Genomic DNA, 20,773 nt, shown 5'->3' with positions numbered 1-20,773 from the left:
GGCAGTCTCCATTACTGAATAATGTATGAGTTCAGAGCATGTGCAACAAAAGAGACCGCCTCTAGTTGCTCTCCTCTCTAATCCATCCTTTACACAGCTGCCAAAATAATCCTCCAGTTTCTGTGCATTAGCACAGGTCTGATCAAGATTGATTCCTATTGCATGCCCTTCCCAACCTTGGACCTTGCAAGCCTAGACTTTTAGCTCCTGCCTATTCCTGCCTACCTGTACCTGCCTGTACACACAGCCTACCCACCTATGCCATGAAGTACCTGCCTGCTGTTTTCTGTCTTAACTGACCTCTTTGGACTTGACTTTCAACTTGTCTGACTTAAAAGTACCTTCTGGACTCATCCTCTCTTCAGTCAGACCCAAGACCGGTCTCTTTGGACTAGTTTTTTCCTGCTAATTCCACAGATGCCTAGTAAATGCTTATTTTGTGTCAGTCTTTGTGCTAATTCCAGCGGATACCAAGCAAAATAGTGAATTTAAAATTTGTGCAGCCCAAATCTTGGAATTCTTCTTGGAATTCTTGCCCTAACTCTCCTTTGCACTGTTGAAGAGTCCCTAGCAGGTTAGCTAATTCCATCTCCCCTCTTGAATGTATAAGGGTACTCCTGAGGAGCAGGAGGAGTTTTCTAATGCTATTAGCTTAAGGTCTCATTCTGGGGTGCTCTCTCCATTTCCAGGGCCAGTCAGTATCTCCTTAACTTCCCCAACACTATTGATTGAGGCCCCAGTGTTATTTTACCAACCACCATCAATTGAATGATAGGATGCTTTGCTGAGAAGACAGAGTAAGGATAAAAAGAAGCACAAGCATATTCCTCTGAGCTGGGGGCAAACTCTATCACTTTGGCCCCTGGGAAGAGAAGGCTTACTTATAGGAGTTGCTACAAATCCTTTCCCCCACCAAATTCACTTCTGAATGCAGCATAGTCAATGGATAAAGTCAAAGGTGCCCCTTTGTTTGCAGAGAACACTTCTGGCCTGGGTTAAGGGAGGTCACTTGGTGCTTCATTCCTCACCAGACGCACAAACTCTAGCATGGACTTTAGTTCTAGGATCCCTGAGGCTCTCTTGGCCTTTTTGAGATTCACAACATCACATTCTGGTCCATTCAATCTTCAATAGCCTTCACTTAACTTAGGGCAAGAGAAAATAGATATTACACAGACAGAAGCAATAGAAAGTCTCTGTTCTCCTGACTTCTTGTAGACTTGGGTGGGGACATTAGGCCATTGGTATTCTCCCCACCAGAAGGCTTACAGCAATTACTGCTTCCTTACTCAGACACAGTCAGGCAGGAAAGAGACTATTGCCTCTGTGAGAGACTTTTATATGTAGCTGGATTCTGGATCAGCAGCCAATCAAAAAATATGCTGTAAGTATGTGCCAGAAACAATTACAGAATACCTGAACATGCTCCAAAATTTGTGTTGGAATTACATTAGGCTGAACATGCTCATAAGGGCTAGACTCTTGTAGGTCAGATTTCTGTGCTTACAGAATAATCACATAGAATGTTAGAGTGATTACTCAATGCCCATTCCTTACTTGACTCTACCTACTCAGAGCAGCAAGCATGAGCCAGTTCATAGACTCGTGCCAGGACATTGAAGCAAGAGCAAATTCATAAGTTTGGACATTGTCCCTAGAGTAGGAAGTATCCTCTTTCCTATCACCCTTAAGAGATAGATGATAATTCCTTTCAGCCATGTAAAGGAAAGGAGAAGAGTAAAAAGGGAGAATCCAGTAAACTGAAAATGCCATCAAGGACAACTGCTTTGAGTAAGATGGGGATAAGACCTGAGAAACCGGATCTGGAAATTCCACTCCTTCCTAACCCTCCAGGGTTAGACTCTTCCTACATGAACACCTTCAACCTTTATGCCATAGGGAGAAACAAATTTGGTTTTTCCCTTCTGTGTGAAAGAACGGAGAAAGATTGTAGATAATGAATGGGCTAAAATATATATAGCAAGAGGTGACTATGTCTGACCAAAGAGAAAGAAAACTAGAAAACAAGTTGGGTATATTCTAACTCGGTGACTCAGAGCAGAGATCTGAGAAAGTTTTCCCTCAAGCAAGGCAGAAGCTTGCCTACTGAGGAGGGGGAATGAGTAAAGAGGGAATGCAAGAAAAAGTCAAACAGAAAAAGATGTACAGAGGAAAAAGTCTTAAGAAAAGTCTAGTACACATACAGAAAAACCAACAGAGAGGAAAAATGAATAAAACTTCATTATCTTTCCTTGACCTGTTTTCCATATTAGTTTTTTTTCCAATGAGATAGTTCACATTTTTTTTTTCTATTTTGTTCATTCTTTTGACTTTGTTTTATTGTTTCTTGATGTCTTATGGAGTCTTTATTATCCAATTCCTAAATTTTGTTTTTGAAGGTATTTATTTCTTCAGAGACCTTTTCTAATTCTTTTTCCATCTGGCTAATTCTGATTTTTAAGGAATTCTTTTCATCAATGAAGTTTTGAGCCTTTTTTTTTTACATTTGGCAAATTCTGTAAAATTCTGTCAAACTTCAGAGAGGACTTAATATTCACTTAGAAAATATTATAATATGAAAGTGAACCAATAATGTCTGACAAGATAGAATATCTAGGGAGCATAGAGTATTGGAAACTCCATAATGGTTCAAAAAGAAATATAAGAGGGAACTTAAATTAATATTGATCATGAAAAAGATGGGGAATCTGTGAGGCAGATGTGAGAAAGGCATTTATGGGGAGACAGTCCATACCAAGGAGTTAGAGAAGGGAAACAGAAAACTGAAGACAGGGAAGAGTATCCAGGCTAGTTTGGCTGAAATGTAGAGTATGAGAGAGTGATATATAATAAAGCTGAAGAGGGAGGCTGGAGTCATATTATGAAGGACTTTAAAAGCCAAGCAAATGAGTCTCAACTTTATTCTAGAGGAAATAGATACCTTTGGAACTTTTTAAGATAGGAGAACAATATGGTTAGACCTATGCATTAGTAATATCAGTCTGGCAGCTTTCTGGAGGGTGGATAGAATGGAAAAGGGTGAGCCTGGATATCAGAAAAGCATTTAGTAAGCTATTTCAAAAGTTCAGGCAATAGTTGATGAGTAACTAGACTAAGATAGCACCTGTGTTTGCACTGTACTCTCTCTTTCTCTCTCTAGGACAGAAAGGGAAGGGAGAAAAGTTATATTGCAGAAGTAGAATGAATGAGACTTATAGGCCAGCTAGGTAGCTCAGTGGACAGAGAGCCAGGCCTAGATGGGAGGTCCTGGGTTCAAATCTGGTCTCAAACACTTCCTAGCTATGTGACCCTGGGAAAGTCACTTTGCCCCAGTTGCCTAGCCCTTATCACTCTTCTGTCTTGGAACCAATACCTAGTATTGATTCTGAGACAGAAGGTGAGGTATTTATAAAAATAAGACTTATAAACTATTCCTTTGATATGGGGACTATTCTGTAAGAGATAGAATCTGAATAGAATGATATCTCCTCAGAGGAGGAGGGGACCTGAGTAATAATGAGAAGGATGGTATGGAAGTGCTCCTGAAGAATGAAAATCATGCCTATTTTTCCTCCTGATTCAGTGTGTTTGGGACATGACTGGAGGTACATCTAGTACTAGAGATGATAGCCAGAAAACAGCATCTTCTGGGAGTTTGAGGCAAGGGTGGGGTGGGAAGAGCCAGGTTTCCATGACTATAAGAAGATGGAAGGAGTGTAAGAGGAAGATATTAGTATGAAGGATAGCAAACAGCAATGCTTCCATAAGAATAATGGGTGGGAAGGAATTCTATGGCTCATAAAATATAGGGCAGACACAGATTGATGAATAGATGGATGGATATGTGGTAGCTAAGGAAGGGAGTTTCTGCCTCATTACCCAATGACTCTGAATCACAAGGATTCTGAGTGGAGCCAGAGAACAGTGAATTGTCATGACACTAGCAAGAGTATAATTGACTTGATTTTCAGTCCTTGAGCAAAAGATAGAGCATGGCAGTAGGAAGGGGAATGAATAGCCTCTTGTTTCCTGATGGTCAAGACAAGGATCAGTTGAGTCCTTGGATCAGGTTGATTATAGAGAGGTGAGGGATAGTGGAGGTACTCAGCTCCCTATTCACCATTAGCTCTGCCCTAGGACTTTGCTGGAGCTCAAAATGTGGATCATTTAATGATCAGCTTTATGATCCAGATGAGCGTCTACCAACTGAGCTAGGCTAGATATTCAGGTTACATTCATAGAAAGCCATCACAAGGTTTGGATTTGAAATAACTACTACTTATGCTCAACTGGCATAACATATAAGAATTTAGGGTTGCCTTTATGCCAGGATGAGGCATTAGGACAAGACTTCAGGGGAAAGAAATATCTTCAAGTTACTATGATAACAAGCCAGGAATAAGTTAATTTGGGGAAATGCATAGGAGTGAGGCAAGAGATTATGTCTATTTGACAGTAAATATCTGGATGAAAAGAAATTCAGTCTTCTCGATATTTAGTTCCCATGAAGGCACATGCTCAAATACTTGGAAAATACAAGTTTTTATTTTGCTTTTGCTTTTCATCTAGATAATGAACAACATAGAGTTGTAATCTAAAGGTTATTTGTAGTAGAATAATTTTAGACAGTTTCATTGAAGTCACAAAGCCAGCCCTCAGAAGTATCTTTATTAGGCATATTATGTACAATAGCTGAAATAAAACATAGAAATTGTTCCCCAAAGAGCCATCTAAATTCAAAACAAACTCGTATAAAAATTGTTTGTTTTAATGAGGAACATGGCCCCTTCATTGTCTGTAACCATTACTAAAATGATACAATAGAATTTTCCCTTTCCCAACATCACACACACACACACACACACACACACACACACACACACACACACCCTAAGAAAGCAAAATGAAATGGAACATGATAACCAATCTGTCGTTAGGCTATATTGAGTCTTCTCAAAATTACTGAAACTGCATTTAAGAGCCATAATATATGCTGAAGTTACTTAGTGTGCAGCCATCAATTGTAAACACATAGGTCAGCTCTGAAGTAGATGGAGGATAACATTTAGTGTTGCTGTTGAGGCAACATAATCACATGAAAAGTCATTCTTTGCAGAGAAGCACATATTTATTTATTTACTATGCATAAATGTTGGGGAACCCTCTTATCGGTATACTTAGTGGAAGGGTGAAGTAAAATTCCAATCTAGGATCTAAGGATGGATATTAAAAATAGAATCTGATTACTTTGATTCTAATGGGAGATGTCTTGTCAATTATCCAGTAGAAAATATTCCTTGGTGCCATAACAAGACAGGTTAAAATTCACCAAAAGCTTTCCAAGACTCACTAGGACCATAGAAGGGCTGGGGGTTTTGGTAGATCAGCCTGAGACCCTGCTGGCATGTTAGTGCAAGGTAAAAACAGGGAATCTAAGTAGGTGCCATAAGAGACTGAAACTTGGGAAACTGTTCTGGATGAAACAAATGATGAAATTTCTTAACACATCTTGCATCTTGCTTTGTGGTCCACTTACTTCTCATCCTAAATCTTTTGCTCCTGCAATTGCTTTCTCATTTACATGACAGCTTCTCAACTTCGGCACTCTGAAGATATTTTGGAACCAACCTGGTCTGGATCAGTCTAGACTGAATCTAGAAAGCATGTGCCTAGTTAATACAGCTAGCTTTGAATCTACCTTTCTTATTTGGGTTGAGCTGTCCTGATTGGTGAGTAAGTGCAAATTGACCTAGTTTACTACCTAGTCATCTAAGGGTCAAGGGCTCAGACAGCTAAAATGTTTTCTGGACTATAGCAATGAAGGATAACTTGTTTTATAAGATATCTCCCATTACAATCCAGGTCGTCAGATTTCATTTTTAAGTCTTCATTCTTAGATCTAGAAAGCAAAGGTACAGAATGATACAGATCTCCAAAGGAACACAATCACTATTGTAGCGTGCTGCCCCCATAATACACAATATAAACTTCGGTTTTGACCAGTGCTTGCTTAAATGGATCACCAAGGCTCAATAACGTCATTTTGGAAAATGTAGGTGAAACTTCAAGAAAAGCAGCTTGGGGTTAATGGAATGTAACTGTGCAGGAAACCCTAGGGAAGGCAGCTGGCCATCATGATGGTTCATAGACATGGAATTTTCATTACAATTGACTTCATCATAATGTGAACTGCTTCTATGTGTTTAAATAACTATTGGCTCTGAGATACAATGTGGATTAGCAGAAAGCACATGTGCTCAGGAGTTCTGGAATTTTATTTTGGCTTTGCCATTGACTTGTGGTGAGACCTGGAATGAATCTCTTAACTTCCCTGTACACTTATTTCCTTTACTTTTTCATTATCTTTTCCTAACCCTTTTCTTCTCAGTTTCTCCTTCACAAAATAATATTACCCCTAAAAGCTTCACTCTTCAGGTCTTTCCTGTCATCCTCTAAAACACTGTTTCTCTTCCCCATAGTGCTTTTATTCTGTTGTGCTCATCACCACTGCATTGAATGCCTTCAAGAGGCAATAATAGTAAGTTTTAGGGTCTTTGAAGCAAAATAAGTCATTCAACTAAATAATACTGAGTATGTTCTTGTCTCTATAATTTTTTTTTTTGCTTTCTATCTCCTATGGACAATCCAGAGTCCAGAGCCAAAGAAGGAATTGAAATCCATTAGGAAAAAGGAGTCAATTTCATTCTAATTCATCTGCACTTAAAAGAAAAAAGCCTAAACTAACAACTATTTATGTGTAGAGAGCTGATATAATAAAACTGATGCTATCCAAATTCATTCAGTACCATACCAATGAAATTACCAAAGAATTACTTTATAGATCTAGAATAAAATAACAATTCATCTGGATCAGTGGTGTTAAACTCAAATAGGAATAGGGGTCACTATTCCATGCATAAGGATTCCTGTGGGTCATCTATTGACTTAATGGTCAGAGAGCCAGGCCTGAAATCAGGAAGTCTTGGGTAAAAATATGGCCTCAGACATGGTGATATGATTGGGGATGTAGACTCTAAATGATCACCCTAGTGCAAACAACAACTTGGATATAGGTTTTGTTCAAGGACACATGTAAAATGCAGTGGAATTGTGCATTGGCTACAGGAAGGGGTGGGGGGAGGGAAGGGAAAGAATATGATTCTTGTAACCAAGGAAAATGTTCTAAATTGACTAATTAAATAAATTAAAAAAAAAAGAAAAGAAAACCTCAAATGAATCACAAAGAGTTGAGCATGACCAAAATGACCAGACATTTTTAGAGTGTTGTTATGCCTGGAGATACATAAAGATCAGTAAGATATTGACTCCTCTCGAGGAGATCACATTCTAATGGGGAAAACAGTACATTTGGAAGCCTTCAGCTACAAGTCATAGAAGGATTCTATGGTCCTTCAGTCCTTCTTCTTTAATATCACTTTCACTTAATAAAATCACATCAGTTTCTGATGTACTATTTAGCAGTGGATCTCTGGATCTTCAATAGATGTGGCTGTAGCACCTAAAGGTGCATATCTAAGCTAATTTCCACCTGGGTTTTCTTGATAGAATGTTGACTGAGGGCACTGGACTGGAGATATTGCTATGTCAAAGACTCTTGGGTTCAGGTCCTGGGCTGTATCACCCAGTCTGGGTCTAAGTGAAGATGTTGGCCAAGGGAGTAGAAGTGGTCTAACTTACCTGGTGCACACTGTCTCCTGTCTCTTCCTCAGGATGCCTTGCTGCTTAAGCTGGTCTAGCTTGCCTACTCTGTGAATGGCAGTTGGATGGTCATCACCTTTTGCATGGGAGCTGCTTCCCAGGAAGATTGATGCTTGTGAGAGCTAGTCTGGAAGCAGGACTGATGATCTGTGGGTGCTATCATTTTGAAGGATCATGTATCTCTCTACCTGCCTATTAATGGCAGCCTGCAGTTGATGGTGATGAAGACGATGGGTCCCTTCTCCACAATGATTTCCCCCCTCAATTATAGCTACAATAACTGGGCCAGAAGCAGGTCAAGTGGTCGAGCGAATATTAACTCTTACGCTCAGGGTCCTAGGCTACTTTTATTAGGATTTGAGAGGCGATGGTGATTATAATGATGGTCATGATGGTTTAACTAACCTGGCATATGTTGCTTCCTGTTTGCCCCTCATAGTGCCTAGTTGATTCAGCTAGACTGGTTTGTCTGCCATGTATGAGGCATTTGGTGGAGATGGCTAGCCCCTTCTTCATAGGAGTTGCTTCCCCAGATGATGGCAACTGTGCTGAGCTAAACCTAGTTTTGTTCAGATTGCTTTCTAGTTTTCTCAGAAGTTTTATCAAACTATGAGTCAAGTAATTTGGATCCTTAGGTTTATCAAATAGCAGTTGACTGTTTTTGTTTCTTTGTGTCTATTTGGGTTTCACTGATTAACAACTTTTTTATAAAGCTAGAACCAAAGCATTTTAATAATTATTGGTTTTTAGGGTAGTATTGAGATCTAGTGCTAATAAATTCATGTTTCCACTTTTGAGATTTTTAACTTTTCATTCCTTGATATTAATTTTACTATTATATTTATAGTTTTATATGTGTGATTTCTTTTATCTTACAATTTTGTCGAAGTTATTCATTATTTCAGCTAATTTTAGTTGATTCCCTAGGTTAGTATTGGCAACCATTCTCCAGATCACATGCCCAAAGTACAACTTTAGGCCCCTGTGAGCTCCACCCTTATTACCCCAGACAGCAGAGGGAGGAAGTACTTGCATTGGGAAATTGAACAGAGAGGTGGGGCATGTGAGAAATGTCCTTGGAGAGGGGGAATGAAGTAGCCTGCTCTGTACTACTCCAGCACTCATGCTACTGCTTCACCAACATGGCCCTAGGTTCTTCTAAGCACATCATTATATTATCTGTCCAAAGGAATAATTTTTTTTTCTGTTTGCCTATGCTTATTCCTTCAATTTTTTTCTTTTTCTTTGCTTTCACTGTCCCTTTCTGTGTCTGCACCTTGCTCTTTGTCTCCATAAAAAGTCTTTAGAGTTAGGTACTTTTTATTGTTTGCTTATTTTTCCTATCTAATTATAGGTAGGCTCTGTTTTCTGGAAAGTTGTTGTCCTCTCTTAAACTTCAATCCTTCCTTGATGTTATTTTTGACTTATTTTCTGGGTTATTACTAGTTTACCAGATGGTCTGAGGGCTGAGAGCTCTGAGCCCCTCCCCCTGCTGATTCAATTGACCCTTGAGATGCTGATAGCTTAAAGACTTTCTTCAAGCTTAGGTGTAAGCTTTTGAACTCAGTCTAAACTTGATCAGGTCAGGTGCTGATCAGATTCTAGCCCCAGGCTTAGGCTCAAGGTTTTTGGTTTCAAGGTGTTCTTGATTCAATCAGGCACACCCTTGCTTGCCCTGTCCAGAGCTCCACCCTTAGTTTTGGGCAAAAAGATCTCAGAGGAGGCTTCCCCTGAGAACTGTGTCCTCACCCCAAACTCAGATTGGGATTCCTGGCTTCACTCTGGGCCCTTTCTTATCCCAGATTGCCTTGGGCTGGGATTCCAGACTTCTCCACAGTATTGTGATTTCAAGGGGGTATTAATTAGTTGGCTTGGATCTCTTTTTGCTCAGGTGGATCTCAGGGTCTGACATAGCTTAGACTCAAGTTTGGAACCTGTGAGAGCAGATGTGTGGGTAGTGGGGGTGTAGTTTGCTCTTGGCTTACTATTCACTGACTGTTATGCCACCTGCCAGTTCTGCTCCCCTCTTACCTCAGTTGCCCAGATGATCTCTACCTACCTTTTGGGTTTTTCCTTTTTTTTGAAGGTTGTTTCCCTCTGTTTCTGTTGGTTCTTCCATTCCTGTATTCATTTTGTGGCGATATTTTACTCTTGATCAGAGATGATTTTCTTGGCTAAAGGGTGAACTGCTGCCCTAGTTACTCCTCCTGTATGGTTCTAAGTGCTGAAAATACAAAGAGAGGCACGACAAGTCCCTTTTCTTAAAGAAATCACATTTGAATTAAAACTACTCCATCCAGCTATATATAGGACAAATTGGAAATAATCAACAGAGGGAAGGCACTAGAATTAAGGGAGATCAGAAAAGGCTTCCTGTAGAAGGAAGGATTTTAGTTTTAGGGACTTAAAGAAAGCCAGGAGTTGGAGATGTACTCATGAAAACACAGCTTGCAATTTAAGGCACAAATGAAAAACATGGATGAAGAAATAAGATCACAAAGGGCTAAGGAACTCAGAGGGGAGAGAAATTATTGTTGGATGGAATTGTCAGGGTGAGCTTTAAAAAGAAGATGGAATCTGAGGTTGATCTTGAAGGATGGATAGCTGAGAAGTAAGAGGGAAGCCATTTCATTATGTGTAAAGTAAAGCTGGGGTGGGGAGACACAAGAGGGCAGGATTTTAGAATTTTGAATGAAAGCAAATAGTCCAGTTTTTCTTCAGCAGAGGGCTAATGTGGCAGAGTTGTAGGAGTTAAGATTTATTAGATGGTTTAGGGCCATATTGTAGAGAGGACTGAATGCCAGATCAAGATGTTTAGATCATATAATATAGATATGCAATGATAAATCTCTGAAGTTTTGGACCAGAAGACTAAAGTGTTTTAGGAAGATGAATTTGGAATCTCTTTGACTTCTTAAGGCTCATGATCCTCAGTAATATTCTTTGTGGGAAGAGAATCTTGCAGATTACATTATGGATGATGCTTTGGTCCCATGTGGTAAGATGACTTCCCCAAGTCATATAGGAAATAGAGTGAGCATTTGAACTCAGGTCTTCTGAATCAAAATCCAGGTACCAAGTTGCTACTTTGACCTTATTTAGGAACAACAAAAACAACAACAACAACAAAAATCTTCTCAGGATGTATGTAGCTGAGGGCAGTTCTTTTTCCCAGGCTTTTTGTTGACCTCATGGAATTTAGGGCTTTTAGTTGTTCAAAATCATGGTCATTCCATTGGCCAAAACTTTTGTCTTGTCTTCAGTGGAAAGACATTTCTACCCCACTATAAAAATGAAAAAGCAAAGCAAAGCAAAACAAACAAAATTCAACAATCCCCTCTCCCATCAGATCTCCTCAACAATCCATCATTCCTCTCTGTTTCCTACAAAGCACTGTGTCATCTTCAGATCTGGGGACTTGAAAGCTGAAGCCGGTCGCAATTTCCGATGGACATATTGTGCATTTGGAAATTTTTTTCCACATCAAATTAAATCTGTCTTGGACCAATTTCCTGGAAGTGTTTTTTATTAGAATAATAGACCTCAGCTGAGAGATCACAGAACCAGATACCACAGATGGGGAAACAAAAACATTGGATCATCAAATCCAGGGACAGGAGGCAAGTGGAGCAAAGGAAGCTAGATGGTCTTCTTTGTTAGTTTTGCTGGACAGTACAAGTTCTCATTGTAGAGCAGGCAGGAAAGTGGAAAGTGGGATTGGAAACTGGGGGATATGTACCAGTCTACCCTATGCAGAAAGAGTCCAAAGGGAGAACATCTCACTTATTTTTTTTTCCCCACTGAAGTCTTAGAAAAGGAAAGTAGGGAGTGGGTCTATCCCCTCTATGGTGAAAGTTTAAGATGACTGGCAGAATCCAGTGCCAGGAAACAAAGCTGCAGCAGAAGTTAACACATCCTCCTGGTATCCAAGAAGGTGCTTTATTGTAATGTGCCTATGGTGCATTTTGTCTGACCTGACTGAGGCCTCCAGAGATGAATTGGGGAAATCCCTCAGAGTTGTGTGTGTGTGTGTTTAACTTCTACTCTCTCTGATTCATTACTTGTTTACTGCAGGCTATTAACAGCCCCAGGATTGGCTTTAATCCTCAGCCAGAGTCTTTAAATATAATACATCAATAACAGGTAATTATTCACTTTGAACTCTTCTGCTCTCTCTTCTTTCCGGGTAGGGGGAGGCCTTTCAAATACTCTTAACAGATTCTTTCCATCAAGGTGTCAAAAGTAGGGATATGAATGTCAGGGAATTAATTGGCTTCCTCTGAACATAGGGAATTATCTTCTACCTTCCCTCCCCTACTTCTTCCCTTGTTTTTGCTTGGACTCTCCCACAGGCATTGAGGATTGTTGAGTTAGTGGATCTTTTTCATTTATTTATTTTGTATTTTTTTGGGGGGGGTGTTTGCTCCTGCGGAATCCGTCTGTTCTTATGGACATGTCCTGTGTGTACCTGACCTTCTTGTAATTAGAGTTGCACGAATGGGAGACTGGTGCTTCTGGCCTCTCATGTGATTCCTGTTTTGAACATGTCCAGGAAAATCCTGTCAAATTTGGAACTTCCTTTTGAAAAAAAAAATCATCTTTGATCTGTGAGGTCCAGGCACGATTTGATGCTGAGCTGGAGTCTACTTGGGCAAATGTCTCCTGGTATGATATCTTTGTTTATGAGCTCCACCAGCATCCAGGAACAGCTCTTGTGATTCCCAGGGAAGCTCTACTGAAAGCAGCCTCTGTGTGAGCTTCGCCCTTTGGAGCTATAATGGGGGGGACTAATTCACTTGCTACTCACTGGTCCAGGGATGGCTCTTTGTTCACACTGGGAGCTAGAAGCTTCTTCTAGTGTGTTTTCACTGGCCCCTGTTGGCTCCCATGCCCTCAGGCATTCTTCCTCTGTGCTTTTCTTCCTCTAAAATCTCATGTACAAGGAAATTGTTCTAATAGGCCAGCTAGATCTATTGGAGCTTTTGATAATTATAACCTTGCCATCCATCCCCTAAGTGCACATCCAAAAGAACTGGGGGGGGGGGTGGCAATTAGGTAAAGTGACCAGGAGAGAGAACAGTTTATTATTAAGCAGGTAAATGACTACTAGCCTGTGGCTACAAACTAGTTAGAGGCAGAATAATAGATTCTCTGAAAGATACAAGAGATCTTAAGAAATTATAAGACCTTTATCCCAGCTTTTAGGTCCAGAAGCAATAACTAGAAATTCTGGCACTCAATAATAATATAATATAATAATAGCTAACATTTATATAGCACTTTAAGGTTTACAGAGAGCTTTGCAAATGTCTTATTTTTTCCTCACAACAATCCTGGAAGGTAGATGCTATTATTATCCATATTTTACAGCTAAGGAAACTGAGGCAAACAGAAGTTGGGTGACTCGCCTGAGGCTTTGAATCTGATCTCAGGTCCAGCACTCCATCCTTGCTGCCATTTTGGATAAATTCAATTTTAGGGGGTGAGGGAGACTATAGTGGTGGTGATAGTAGAAATAGGTCCTAGAAGAGAGTGGGACCATGAATACAGTTGTGCCTCTCCCTTTCTTCTCCAAAATGTTACTAGCTTAGTCTTTGCCTGACTAACTCTGTTTCTTCAATTTCCCCTGAGACTTATTTCTCCCCCAAAGCCTTGTCATGTGATGGGTTGGCAAAGGACTGTGAAGAATTGGGATGATGCCAGGGGAGGAAGCACCACCTAGATCTTGGTTCCTAGGATATTTCCCCACCCTAGTGATGGCTCTGAAGACACTAGACAATGTTTGCTGTTTTAAAATACTACTAGAAAAGGAAAACTTCCCCACTAAACCATCCCAGGGTCAGGAAATTCTCTCGCTCCTATCCTCAATCCATATGACTAAAACATTAACCCAAACCCATTTCTTGTTAGGTCCCTCAGTGGAAATGGGGAAGTCTGGTCAATGGTGATATTCACTATCTTCCTCTTCTTATCTTAGCATTCTTCTTGGTTAGGAAACTGGATCCCTGCTAAACTAGTCATAGGGTTTATGAAGTTCCACCAATTGTAGGATGAGATAATGAAAAAGCTGTTTGAAATCCAACTAGCTATTTCCATATCTCTTCCAAAAATGTTCCAAATCAACTAATAAAATTCACTGGTGTTAGTTGTTTTTTCTTTTTTACCCTTGCTAAGGTTTAAATTGTTTTGAATTAGAAAAAAAGACAGCATAATAAAACGTATTCTGTAGTCCGAGGAGAGAATTATGACTTGGGATCTTGGAGCCCTTCTTCTTTATCTAGCTTTACCACTGGCTGCCTATGTGACTTCTGGCTGATTTCCTTTCTCATCTAAAAAGGGTTAAAACAATACCATAAAGTGCCACTTAATAGAAGGCATTGGGTTATTGAAGAAAGTAGATGAAATTCAGTTTTTCTCTACACACTAAACAGTGAAAGAAAGATTAGCCTGTTGGTTTACAAAGAAAAACTTCATTGAATCAGCTATTTGGGCAATATGTGAACAGTTTGCCCTATATAAAAATATACTAGCAATGAATAAAGTTCAGGGTGTCACTTTCAAGGAAAGGGCTATTTCTTTTCTCAGGAATACATGCTGCATCAGACAGCCTTTGGAGCTCTAAAAGGAATTTGGTTCATACACCCTGTGGAAGGGGGACTTTGGGAACACAGGGATATCTGGAAGAGATGATAGCCATAGTGCTTCCTGTTCCTGTGCTTTGTTTCTCCCATTCCCATCTCTTTGTTGTTCTTTTCCCCTCCCATTTCAGATCCACCAAAGACTGTGTTTCACTGGGAAGTCCTCACAGAATAGGGGCACAATGATAGTATGTCACAGGAGGGAAGGCACTTGGGATCTTTAATTACAGAAACATCTTGTTGATCTGGGGTGATGGCTTAGGGGATCTGACTCTCCACAGCTTTGTTACAAAACCATAAGGAATTTTTAAACCATAAGGAGATTGTGATTTTGGATCCTTTTTCAAATGAAGAATGGAGAAGAACTGGGAACCCATCAGGTTAATTTCTGAAGAAGAATTTTTTTATTTTTAAAATTTTATTGATTAATATAGGATATTTTTCCATGGTTATATGATTCATGTTCTTTCCCTCCCTTCCTCCCTCCCCCCTCCTGTAGCCAATGAGCAATTTCACTGGATTTTACATGTATCATTGTTCAAAATCTATTTCTATATCATTAGTATTTGCATTAGAGTGATCATTCAAAGTCAACATCCCTAATCATATCCCCATTGAACAATGTGATCAATCATATGGTTTTCTTCTGCAGGTCTATGAAGTAGTAATTCTTGAGCAAAAGTGAATAATGCCCACATATATCATCAGATTAAGTTGGTGATATTTAATTACTTCAAAATATGTGAGACTTCTTGATTATACACATGATGTAGTCGGTGGAATGCAGGATAGATCTGGAGTAAGAAAAAACTGGGTTCCAGTTCTAGTTTTGCCACTTAAAACTCATGTAACTTGAGGCAAATCACTTGGCCTCTCTAGGACACTTTCATCATCTTCAAAATAAGGAGGTTTGATTAGATAACTTCTAATTCTATGTACACATAGAATACATAATTCTATGTATTTTGAACCATGATGGGGAGTCATCTCCTCTTCTACATTTTAGCAGATGGCATTTATGAGATGTTATGACAAAACAAAGTTCACCACCTATTGGACAATGTTCTGGTGATATTCCTTTTCCAGTTTAGCCAGACTAGTTTTCACACATAGCCACAATTCAATGCTAGGACTCAACTAAAAGTATTTCATTTTGGAAAGAAATTAATATTGTGTAGAATAAGCTTTCAAATATTCAAACTCACTTGCTCACTACAAAGAGGCATTTGAGCAGAACTCAGTAGAGATATGTCGATGGAAAAGACCTAAACAATTTGTTTATCATTATCTAAGACATGTCTAAGTAACACTTCAAAAGGGTGTTAGGGAAAACAGAAATTTAAGCCAGCTCTTCAGATTACTCAGTCTGAGTAAACTCATAAAGGCTTAGTCCAGAATAGAGCAGTCACCTTTTAAGAGAGGTTCCAGAATGGATTCAGGGTGATCAAATTTCTTCTGAAGTAAAAACTATTGTGGATTTAATGAGGAAAAACAAACATAACACTCCCTCCAAAATCTCTCTTTCCTCTTCTGCTAATGACAAACATAGGAGAAAAAAAAACCCAACAACCTTTGCCCTGTGCTAGAAGGTCTAAAGTTAGCAAGATCTGGTTTCAACCTTTCTTGTCTATTAGATACCTAGCAAATTGTAGATATCTCCAATTCAGGGACATCATACTTAAAAACATCCCTTAGAGAGGATGCGAGAAGAGATGCACTGATGCATTGTTGATGGAATTGCGAATGAGTAAAATCATTATAGAAATCAAGTTAAAATTATGCCAATAAAGTAGTTAAAATTTCATATACTGTGAAACAAAAATTATAATAATGCCAGTCATATGTCTTAAGGTTGTCAAAAATAATTACATATTTGGCATTATGGCAGCATGTTTTGTGTTAGCAAAAAATTAGAAACAGACATGTCTGTTGATTATGGAATTACTAAGCAACCTGGAGATCATCAATGTATTGGAATAATATTTTCCTGTAAGAAATGATGAATGTGATTAATAGAAAGAAGCATGAGAAAACTAACCTAAACTGATGTAAAATGAAACATGGAAAGTAAGAAAAACAATTTTAAAAACCCTAATGACTATGACAATGGAAAAAAAATTGTAAAACAATTGAAAATTAATGTTTTAGAGTGGAAGGAAAAACTTTGATCCCAAAGCAAAATTGTAAGAAAATAACTTCTCTCCCACTGCAAGGGAGTGGGAGGTATTGGGGGATCCATAGGTGGGGAACATTGAATTTCAAGAATGTTAGATTGTTTTTTAATGGAGTAATTGGTTTTGATGAATTTTCTCCTTTTTTGTTTTATTATTTGGCATAAGATAAGACTTTCTGGGATGGCAAAGGAATATGGGAGGGAATGTAGGTGATAGAAAAACAAAAGATTTCAATAAAAATCTATTAAAAATACCCTCTCAGGGGTAGCTAGGTGACTCAGTGGTTGAGAGCCAAGCCCAGAGATGGGAGGTCCTGGAATCAAATATGGCTGTGTGACTCTGGGCAAGTCACTTAAGCCCCATTGCCTAGCCCTTACAATTCTTCTGCCTTAGAACCAATACACAGTATTGATTCCAAGGAAGGTATGGGTTAAAAAAAAATAAATAAATAAAAATACCCTCTCAGAAATCATTGAGCTTAGAAGAAAACAAGTCCAACTATATTTGGTGATGTTCAGGCTTTTTTCGGACATTGTTTACTTCTAGTTGCTACATTTTAAGTGGGATAGTCACAGCTTAAGTGTCCAACATATCAAGAGCATTGAAAATCATCTCATAGGAAGCACTGTGGTTTCCACTGAGGGACCCGGGGATGTTTAGGTTACGGGGCAGCCTGATTTATTTTTAATCAAACATTTGAAATATGGTCCTATAGAGGAAGGAGAAGACAAAATACATTGTGGAGAGAGAGCTGGACTATGAATCCAATAACTTGGAATCTGGGTTGTGCAGTGGAAAGAGTGATTATATTGGAATCAAGAATGAATATGCAGAGACCCCAAGTACTATGGTGTGAGATGTTATGAGGGAACCCAGATTGCAATCTTTCTGACCATGATTAAAGGTCCTTTATATAAAAAAATGACTAAGTTTAACTCTGGACTTAGACACTAGTTGTGGAACTCTAGGCAAGTCACTTAATCTCTGCCTACCTCAGTTTCCTCATCTGTAAACTTGAGATAATAATAGTACTTACTCTCAGAGTTGTTGGGAGGATGTAATGAGATCATATTTGTAAAACACTTTGCAAATTTTAAAATGCTATTTAAATTCTAGCTATTACTGTTATTATTATTTGTCACTAATCAAGTATGTGCGCCCATGAAAGTAATTTAATTTCTCTAGACTTAAGTTTCTTAATCTATAAAATAAAAGGATTGGACTAAATAATAATTAAGTTCCCAGACGTTTTTCATATTCTATTATCTACTGGGTAAAGGGTGGGGGGAATAATTTATACTTGATATTCAAAGAACTTTCCTACTATAATTATCTAGAATAATCATATAACTGGTTGACTCATGAAGAAGTGAGCTCCTTGTATGGAACAATATACCTGTCAGATCTATGGACAAGGGAAGAGTTTATGATCAAACAAGAAATAGCGAGGATGATAAGTGAAATGAACAATTTTGATTACATGAAATTAAAAACCCTATGCAGTTAAAATTAGAAGGAGAGTGGAAAATTTGGGGAAATTTTAGAGCAGATTTTTCAAATCTATGTTTATCAAATACATAAGGTACTGAGCCAAATTTATAAAAATAAGAGTTATTCTCCAACTGATAAATGGTCAAAGGATATGAACAGGCAGTTTTCAGAAGAAAACATCAAAACTACTAATAGTCACATGAAAAAATGCTTTGAATTACAATTGATTGGAGAAATACAAATTAAAATAACAAGTACTACATCATATCTGTCAGATTGGTTAACATGACAGAAATGAAAGATGACAAATGATGGAGGGGATGTGGAAAAACTGGTACCCTCATGTATACTGTTGGTTTATATCCCATAGAGATCAAAGAAATGGGAAAAAGATCTATTTGTATAAAAATATTTATAGCAGCACTTCTAGTGGTGGCAAAGAATTAGAATTGAAGGGGATGCCTATCATTTGGGGAATGGCTGAAAAAGTTGTGATATATGATTGTGATGGAATATTATTGTGCTTAAGAAATGAAGAGCAGGATGGTTTCAGAAAAACCTGGGAAGACTCATATGAACTGATACAGAGTGGAGTAAGTAGAAGCAAGAGAACATTGTATATAGTAATAGCAATATTGTAAAGATGATCAACTGTGAAAGATAACTATTCTGATCAAAATGATGAACCAAGATAATTCCAAAGGACTCCAAATAAAAAATGTTATTCATCTCTGGAGAGAACTACTCAACTCTGAGTGCAGATTAAATCATACTTTTCCATTTTTTATGTTTCTTTTTCTTTTTTCTTTTTAAAACTCTTACCTTCCATTTTAGAATCAATATTGTGTATTGGTACTAAGGCAGAAGAGCAGTAAGAGCTAGACAATGGGGATTAAGTGACTTGCCCAGGGTCCACCCAGCTGTTCCCTTTTATTTTTTTTGTAACAAGGCTAATAAGGAGATGTATTTTGCATGACTTCACACATGTAATTGATATCATGTTGCTTTCCTTCTCAATGGGAAAAGCTGGAAATACAGAGGGAATTTGAAAATCAAAATCAAAATCAAAATTTGAAAAAAATTAAAAATAAAGAAATAATTGCTTCTTGTTATTGTAGTTAATCAGAGAATCAACTGCTTCTTTATTTTCAAATTCTTTCTTAGTAACTTAGTAAAACTGCCTCCTTTTTGTTTTTCTTCATCCTTTTAATTTTATTTGTTAAATAAATCTCTCTAATAAATGTAAATAAAATTATGTCATTTAGACTGTTTCTGATATATTGAGAATAGTGATAGTAGCTTAAGATAGTATCAAAGAAAGGATAGTCAGAAGTTATGAAGTAAGTTTGGAGATCATAAAGAACCAGGGCCATGGACCTCAAAAGACTGCAAATATTCAGAACTCCCTTTCAAAATTTTCCCAAATTGTCTAATATTCTTACTTTCTATTAACTAAATCCACTTTTCCCTCAAAAGAGAATCCATGTTGTCTTCTAGACAGTGACATGCATTTGGCTGGACAACTCATAGACCTCATTCATTAGAAGAAGTATCTCAGACAGGTTTTATGGATGTATGACAAACTGAGACCAGGTTTGAACAGGAGGAAAGGAGCAGACTGGATTGCCTTTAGGGAATTGTGTACTGCTTTTAATAACCCCAAGGGTCTCCCTGAAACAAAGACCCATCTTTTTTTAACAACAATATACTTCCAGTGATGTTGCATAGCCATGAGTCATGAAATACCAGTTTTTAAAGAATTAAAATGGAGGTTCATCCAAAGGGCTATGGAGAGGCACATGGTGGGTGTGAACAGGCTGATTAAGAGCTGTGCCAGAGATGCAGTACTAATGTCCACTGGGATCCATGCAATGTCAAGAGAGCTAGAGGAAGATTCCTAATAGAATGAATGGAGAAATACCAAAAAATATGGCATCTGAAAATGTGAGACCAAAAAAGATTAGTTGGTCACATGGCATGAACAAAGGATAACTGACTGATAGATGGTTAGCACCATTGGGATCCATGTGAAGTAGAAGACCCTTAGCATATTTGGTGGATTCCTTTGAGGGCACTCAGTCGTACAAGATGGGCAAATATGAATAGTAGTAATCTGAGTGATCTGGGAGGCATACACACCTCAATGAGATCACAAATCCATCAAAATATCAGTTTTTCTTCAAAACTCAGCATTCAAGATAAGGAACAATTTCTTATTTTTCAGCTGTTGCCCAAGAAAAGCTTGGTCCCCCACAAAAAGCCAGTAACTAACACCATTGATTCATTCATATTTATAGACAATCTATTGCCCTGATTGCAGATTTAAAAGCCTGAGAAACCACCAGTCAATTCTCCACTTATACATGGACCTCAGTTTTCTCGTCTGTAAAATGAGTGTTGGACAATATGATTTCTAAGGTCCCTTCTATCTCTGAAGTTCTGTTATTCTCTGTCTGCTTAAGTTCATTTGTAAATGAAGTGAAATGGGAGGTAAAATGCCTTTTCAAGAAGAAACAGTATTAGAAATGAGCTAGCCCACTATAAAAAAATAGACTCGAACTCTGGACTTCAATCCTCACAAGCCTTTGCTCCACTTCCCCAGAATGCTTTGTAATCTCACAGAATTCTGAGGTGGGTGAGATCGAGAAGGAATTTAAGCTTATTGCAAAGGCTTTTGAGCTCTTTTTGGGACTTCCGTTTTGGGGCAGACGTGGCTCTTTCCATAATGTAGGTGAGGTCTTGTCTAGGCCT

This window comes from Monodelphis domestica, chromosome 3 (assembly GCF_027887165.1).
Source record: "Monodelphis domestica isolate mMonDom1 chromosome 3, mMonDom1.pri, whole genome shotgun sequence".
Lineage (NCBI taxonomy): Eukaryota > Metazoa > Chordata > Mammalia > Didelphimorphia > Didelphidae > Monodelphis > Monodelphis domestica.
Note: the sequence above shows the minus strand (reverse complement) of the source record.